Raw genomic sequence first — 7,977 nt, forward strand, 5'->3', positions numbered from 1 at the left:
AGAAATCTCCTTCTCTCTGTCCTTTAAGACTTTTTAAAGTCTGAAGTCTATGTTTTTGATACAAGTGTGGCCACTCCAGCCTTATTGAGGAAATTTTTTGCTTGAAATATTTCTGACTTTGAGTTTGTGTTTGCACTTACTATTTTGATGTGTTTCTTGCAAGTAGCTAAAGGTTGGATTCAATTTTCTGATCCTTCTTGCCACTCTTTTAATTGGTACATTTAGGCCATTGACATTGAGTGAAATTATTATCATAGAGTTTTATGTCATATTTATTTAGAAGTTTGGGATGTTTTTAAGATTTGTCCTAAAGAAGCCTCTACAAGCAAGAAGCTGCTCCTTCTTGCAGCACTGGTTTTGAGCCAACAAAGTTCTTGAGTTGTTTATATGTGAAGTTTCATATTGTTCCTTCAAACCAGTGAAAGTCTGGCTAGGTTAAGTATTCTTAGTGAGGTATTCATTGTATTGATTTTTAAAATTATAACCTACCATTGTCTTCAGGCCTGCAAGATGCAGTTTGGTAAATCTGATTCTATGTCTATGGCTGTCATCATTCTGATTAGGGTGTGTCTTAAACTTAAACTGGTACTATTTGGGCCTCTTGGATCAGAATGCATATTGTCTTCAGTTCTGGGAACTTCTCAGAAATGGTGTCTTTGACTGTTACTTCTTAATCTGGGTTGTCTTCGTGGCTCTCCCAGATCCCAGTGATTTCTATGTTGTTCCTCTTGAATTCATTCCAGTGTTCTCTTGTCATTTATTTTAAGGCTTTTTCTATCTTCTGCTGTTGTTGAGAGTTTTCTGCATCTCATTTGGAGCTCACTGATTTTGTCCTCAGCCTTTGTTGTTATGATGCTGAGGTCTTCCAGTGAATTGTTCATTTCACCTGCAAAATTTTTTAATTCTGTCATTTATTATATTTTTAAACACTTTCCTGTATTTTCTTGCCTATCAGTATCAGTTTCTTTGAGCTCAATGAACAACTTCACCAATTCCTCTCTAAATTTCTTTACCTGAGTGGCCAAAATTTATTTACCAATTTTGAAAAATTGGAATTTTTCAAAATTATAAATCAATTTTAAATAAAGTAAAAAGGTGGCAATATAGGTGGCTATTATTGGTTGAATATTCCAGAATATCCCTTCTCCATTGATGCCATTCTATTTCCAGGGACTTTTCTGGGGTAACCAGCTATATCCTCAACTATTCATTCCCTGATGACTTACAACCCAATTTTTTGTCATTAGGTTGTTTAGAGTTTCTTTTGCTGGCTCTGGGAAGCATTCAATACCCTTGACTTTTCTCTTACTCCATCTGTGTTTTAGCTTTTTGTGAACCTTGCTACCATAACTGCCATTGTAAGATTTTTGTGGGAATAATGGTTAGAGCTAGGTTCAACTGAATATTTGCACGGTATGGATGGTGGTAGCCAAACTATTCCTGCATTAAATTTTATTAATTTAATTTTAATAAAATTATTGACCATTATTTAGTACATTCAGTATTCCAACACCAATTCCACTACCATTACACCTTCCCACCACCATTATTTCTTATTTTTCCAACCACCACCCAAGCCTGCCCCAGTGCAGGTCTGAAATGATTTATTTTGTATTGCTTGTTATGATTAATTCACTAAAAATGATGGAAAAAGATTTCTTTAGAAGAAAGTGTGTGAAGATTGTCGGAGTCATTAAGCTCTTGTATAAGAGATTACTAACCTGTTGTTAGTAAACACAAAACCCTTGTGTTTTGATGTTTTCTTAATTAAGATTGGTTGTCTTCTACTTTACATCCCATCCAATATAGTGTGCTACTCCTGGTATATCAGTGATGCAGAGTAGGTGATGCCATGCAACCATGAAAGTGGCCACAAGCTCCAGGAATTGTAAAATTTTGATGAGGTGATACAGCTGGAGTTAAGTTTTTAACTGGATGGTGACTTTGGAGTCTGGAAGCATCTCTGCAGCTTGTTGATCTCTTTTAGGATTTACTTATGAGTTTCTGGATCATGACCAGTTAATGAGCTTATTCATTGCCTGAGGCAGTTCATGGATGTGACTGCCAGGCTCCCAGAAGGACAGGGGAATGGGAGGGGGTCACCCGTTCCTGACTCTACAGAATCCTGGAGATTTCGGTCACAAAACCCACATACCTGAGTTGTTCAATAGGCTCATTCATAGATGAGGCTCGCCTGAGTCCGTGGAGTTTGGCTGTGAGCATGGTGGAGATTTGGTTCCGGAAGTTATTGGCTCCAGGGCTCTGTTAGGGCAGGTGGAAGGACTCACCCCTCCTCCCCCCAGAGTGCCCTGGATCTGAGATTCAGTCTGGCACGAGGTCTGGAGGCATCTCTATCCTACATAAGTTTAGTAGAGAAGGCCAAGGAATATTTTATACGGGATGTGCAGGAAATGTATTATTACAACCATTTTAGTGGTTGTAATTCCACTTACACAAATAAAGGTAGCCTTTTCCCCAGACTTCTTAAGCAGGGTTAGGATCTCCCCACTTAAATGGTGGCAGGAAGTGGATGCTGAGGGTAAGGCAATTCACCAAATTTATTAAAAAATAAACCATTCTTACTAAGGCACTGGGATTTACAATATGGTTACTCACACTCTTCATGTATGCATCATTTCAACACCATACCCATTACTAGTGAGCCCACTTTCCATCAACCATTTTTCCAAGGATCCTTCCCACCCCATATCCCCTGTAAGCTCAGTTCTATAGACAAAATTCTCAGTTCTGATAATTTCGACCGTTTGTTGCTCCACCCCTCTTGGAGAGCCTGGCAATCTACTGAGAGTATCGTGCCTGCACGACAGACCCTGGTAAGCTACCCATGGTGTACTTGATATGCCAAAAACAGTAACAATAAGTCTCACAATCAGATGTTACTGGTGCCCGCCCGAGCAAATCGATGAACAACAAGATGAAAGTGACAGTGACAGTATTGTTCCTTTACTATGTTTCTACTTTATCTCATATTTGGGATAGAGCTCTTAGTTTTTAAATTGTGGTAGTAGTTAAATATACACACAAAGGTGAATAGGGCTAAATTGGAATTTTTCAAAATTATAAATCAATTTTAAATAAAGTAAAAAGTTTTTCAAACCTATATACTTTTCTTACAAGTCACTGTCATCCCGTTGCTCATCAATTTGTTCAAGCGGGCACCAGTAATGTCTCTCATTGAGAGACTTATTGTTACTATTTTTGGCATATCCAATATGCACGGGTAGCTTGCCAGGCTCTGCCGTGCGAGCTCGATACTCTCGGTAGCTTGCCGGGCTCTCCGAGAGGGGCGGAGGAATTGAACACGGGTTGGCCGAGTGAAAGGCAAACGCCCAACCGCTGTGCTACCGCTCCACCCCCCTTACAAGTACATAGATTAAAAATAATAATTATGTGCTACCATGAAAAAATGCTTTATATCACTAATCACTGTAGGATGTCATTGGTTTGTCCTTTCTCCCTTGCCACAGAGTTTGGGCTTATCTGGTAATAATCTCTAAACAATTTTAGACAACATTGGTATGTCCTGTTCCCCTTGCCACAAGGAGCTTAGGTATATCAGGTCATGCGCATCAAGGTGCTCCGAGTCACCCCCATTCCTTTGTCTATCTGTAACGACTTCTATGCTCTCTTCCCCAACCAGTTAATCAGCTTTCCCTCTAATCAGACTCTGTTAATTTGTAAGGTCAGACCTTGCTAGGACAGTGAATTTGTATTGTAAGTTAATATTTGCCTTGCTCCTCTCCTCCTATCTTTGAATTGTTTAATGTAAAACAATGTCCTTTTTGTATGGACAGTTATTAATATGCTTTGGTAACATGGGATTCAATTGGCTTCGAATATTATTCACTCCTGGGCATCTGCTTTCTTGACTTAAGCCTCAGCTGCCCTTACTTCCTAGCACCCCCAAAAGCAGGGTCCGGAAGAGGGACGGGACGGACCCAGGGCAACCGATGATTTATGTGCTACCCTGGCATCGGGATGGGCCTGGCCAAAAGTGCCTAAAGCTTAATTATATGTTAAGAGCTTGGTCATGGACATGTCATGTCATGATCCAAAAGCAACGACGAGACTAGGACCTTGCTAGGGATAGGAAAGACTAATCTGGCCTGAGCACTGTAGTCTGAGATTGAGATGACCCCAGAAGAGCAATTCTATAAGCTTAATGCATCTCTTGCTATGTCCATACAAAATGATTAATATGAATGCTTATATGTTAGTTGGACAAGGAGAGGAGAAACACACCCATGGGATTCCGCTCTTGGGCGGGTGTCCTGCTGAAAGAGTATCTGTCCTAGAAGAAGCATCCCCTGAGAAAAAGAACTTTACCCCTATTTATTATGACCAGACCTATGTGTAAACCCCAACCCCTCATGCTTGGGGATTTAACTAGGCTGTAAGAGTGGGCTGGGGGTGAGTCCCAGAGCCACCTGGAGAAGCTAGATCCAGATCAAGATCCAGATCCAGAGGAGAAGGAGAATGAAGTAGCATGGGGGAGGAAGAAGCAGGAGGAGAATCAGAGGAGAATGGAGATGGGAATGGAATAAACTGCAACTGAGACCAACCAGCCTGGCCCTTGTTCCTTCCTTCGCCTGCCTCGTCATCGCCATCAACCTCCCCGAGGTGGGGGAAGCGGCTGGAGATTACCAAACGTGGGCGGGCGGTGGGAGAGATAGAGCGCCGCTGCCCTGAACCCTGTGCCTGGTGTGTGCCCTTTTCTTTTTTGTGTGTTTACACTGGCTGATGCGGCAGAAGCTGGGAAAAGTATCCGCAATGCTCGCCTATCCTTCACCAACTACAAAACCAAGGTGACTGCCCTCTGACGTCCTGATGGATCTATCACATCTTCCAGAAAGGCAATGGAGAGGACTATCACGACTTCTACTCAGATCTCTTTGACAGCCACATCCACCTGCCCACATACCAAATTCGGCAAGATGAATATGTCGTTCCCAACATCCTCCCTTCCAAAATCCAACATGCCATTTCATTGGTAAAGACTCGTACAGCACCCAGTCCAGACAAGGTCAGACCCAAACACCTGAAGAATCTGCTGCCAGTACTCATCAATACACTGGCTCGGCTCTTCACACGCTACCTGTCTGAATGGAAAGTTCCATCCCAGTGGAAAACCAGCAGGACCGTTCTGTTGTACAAGATGGGAGACATCCACGACACCAGCAAATATCACCCAATCTGCCTGCTGTCTGTTGTCTACAAGTTGTTCACTAGTGTCATCCTGAATAGAATAGGCAGAACACTAGATGAAAAACAACCATGCAAGCAAGCTGGGTTCTGAAAAGCATTCAGCATGGTCGACCATATCCACACAGTGACCAAACTCACTGAAGTTTCATGAGAGTTCAAAATGCCGCTCTGTCTAATGTTCATTGACTTAAAGAAGGCCTTCGAGTCTCGGGCCAGGGCCGGTGCCGGCTCGAGCTCGGCCGAGATTCGACCCGGGTGGCCCTGCCTTTGCACAGCCGCTTTGCTGTTGAACGACCAGGATCCAGAGCCAGCTATATTACTTGGGGTCCCAGCGAGTGCTTGCAGCCATGTCTCCAGACTATGAACTAAGCTTTTGCTCCATGCTGCTCCAGGAAGGGAAATGATTCAATTTTCAACTTAAATCTCCCTGGACTTAATTACTAAAATACAGAAATCCTAAACCGACTTTATACCTCTTCATTCTTATCAGTGGAAAACTAATTATCAAATGTTTCCTTGTCAATAGGGCCGTATTTTTGGGGGATAAATTCCAACAAAATAGTGAGTTCTGTGTTGAAACTCTAACAACAATAGTGAGTTTTCTGTTGAGATATGGAATGTAATCAAGGTAAAGAGAAAAGGAAGTGAAATTTATCAGTTATGCAGCAGGGGTGGGGGGTTCGGGGGTGGGGGGATGGGAGGTATACTGGGTTGGTTTTTTTTTTTTTGGTGGTAGAATATGGGCACTGGTGAAAGGACGGGTGTTTGAGCATTGTATAACTGGGACATAAGCCTGAGAACTTTGTAACTTTCCACATGGTGATTCAATAAAATAAATTAAAAAAAAAGAAGGCCTTCGATTCTATTGAGACTGAAGTGGTCATCGAAGCCCTAGCAAACAGGACATTCAAACTCAGTACATCAGGATCCTCTGCAAGCTGTATTACGAATTTACCACCAGGGTCTCACCATTCTACAAGGAAGTGATCATTGACATAAAGAGAGGGGTTTGGCAGGGTGATACCATTTCACCGAAACTCTTCAGTGCCACCCACGAGAATGTCATGTGATGACTGGAATGGGAAGGAATGGGAGTGAAGATAGATGGTCAACAACTACAGCACCTCCGCTTCACTGATGACATCATTTTCATAGCACCAAACATTAGCCAAGTGGCACAAATGCTGGCCGACTTTGACCTCGAGTGTGGAAAGATCGGACTGCAACTGAACCTCAACAAGATGATGCTCATGAAAAACGAACTAGTCCCTAACGCTCCATTTGCTCTCAATGGAACGATCATCTCCGAATACAGCAGTTATGTGTACCTGGGTCGAGAACTCAACATGAGGAATGACTTGGCGCCAGAACTCACAGGAGGAAGAGAGCAGCGTGGAATGCCTTCAAGAGCGTCAAAGTGGTTAAGAGAACGAAGGACCTCCGACTCTGGGCACATATTTTTGATTCCACCGTTCTTCCTGCGCTAACATATGCCTCAGAGAGCTGGGCCCTACGCAAACAGGATGAGAACGCTATTTGGGTATCCTAAAGAGGAATAGAAAGAGCTGTGCTAGGAGTATCACGTCTCATTCAAGTGAGAGAAGGAATCCGGAGTTCTGACCTCCATCAATGATGAAGAATCAGGGATGCTGCAAGAACTGTAGAAATAAGTACCAGGAGGTTGACTCCATGGCTTCGAGGCTGGCCTCACGTTCTGGGGAAAGGGCAACTCAGAGAAGCGATCACCAACTATATTGTAGTCGAAGGCCATGTGGGGGAAGGGAGTTGCGGGCTGAATGAGGGCTAGAGACTGAGCACAGCGGCCACTCAACACCTTTATTGCGGGCCGTAGAAGCTAAATAGAGAGAGAGAACAGAAGGGAATGCCCTGCCGCAGTGGCAGGGTGGGGTGGGAGGGGAGATGGGATTGGGGAGGGTGGGAGGGACGCTGGGTTTACGGGTGGTGGAGAATGGGCACTGGTGAAGGGATGGGTTCCCGAACTTTGTATGAGGGATGTATAAGCACAAAAGTGTATAAATCTGTAACTGTACCCTCATGGTGATTCTCTAATTAAAAATAAATAAATTTAAAAAATTTAAAAAAAAGAATCAGGGATGCTGTCTCTTTTGCCAAGACATCAAAAATCAGATGGGCCAGAAATATAATGCAATTCAGAGATGACTGATGGACTAGAGCTATTGCCGACTGGATTCCATGGGATGTCAAAAGACCACGTGGCCGCCCACCAACGAGTTGCTCAGACTTCCTCGTTAAAACCCTGAATGATCTGAGGCTCTTCTTGTTCCTGGAACGAGCAGATACCATTGGGCTACATTAGCACGCGACAGGGACAAATGGAGATGTTACTGGCAAGACAAGTAATACAAGTGATACACAAGTGATAAATTTTATGAGTGAAGAGAGTTCAGCAAAATTTAAGGGGAGAATCTGAATAGGCCTACAGAAGTATAAAAACGTGTCTTATATTAAGAAATGGAACAGTTTTATGTTAGAAAATATGATACTGTTTAAGTGTCTACATTAATAAAGGATTGTTGGAAACCCTCTATGGATATAAAAAAAACCCACCTGATCAGATGTATAGCATTCAATATAAATGAAATGTTAGTTTGTTATTGTGAATGTATAAAATTCCCTAGAGAAGGAGTAAACAAACTCTAGTAGAGGAGAACCATAAATGACATGAGGAAATGCCATACTCAATGCCAAATACTGAGAGGAGTTTGTCTT

Source organism: Sorex araneus, chromosome 3, assembly GCF_027595985.1.
Source record: "Sorex araneus isolate mSorAra2 chromosome 3, mSorAra2.pri, whole genome shotgun sequence".
Classification (NCBI taxonomy): Eukaryota; Metazoa; Chordata; class Mammalia; order Eulipotyphla; family Soricidae; genus Sorex; species Sorex araneus.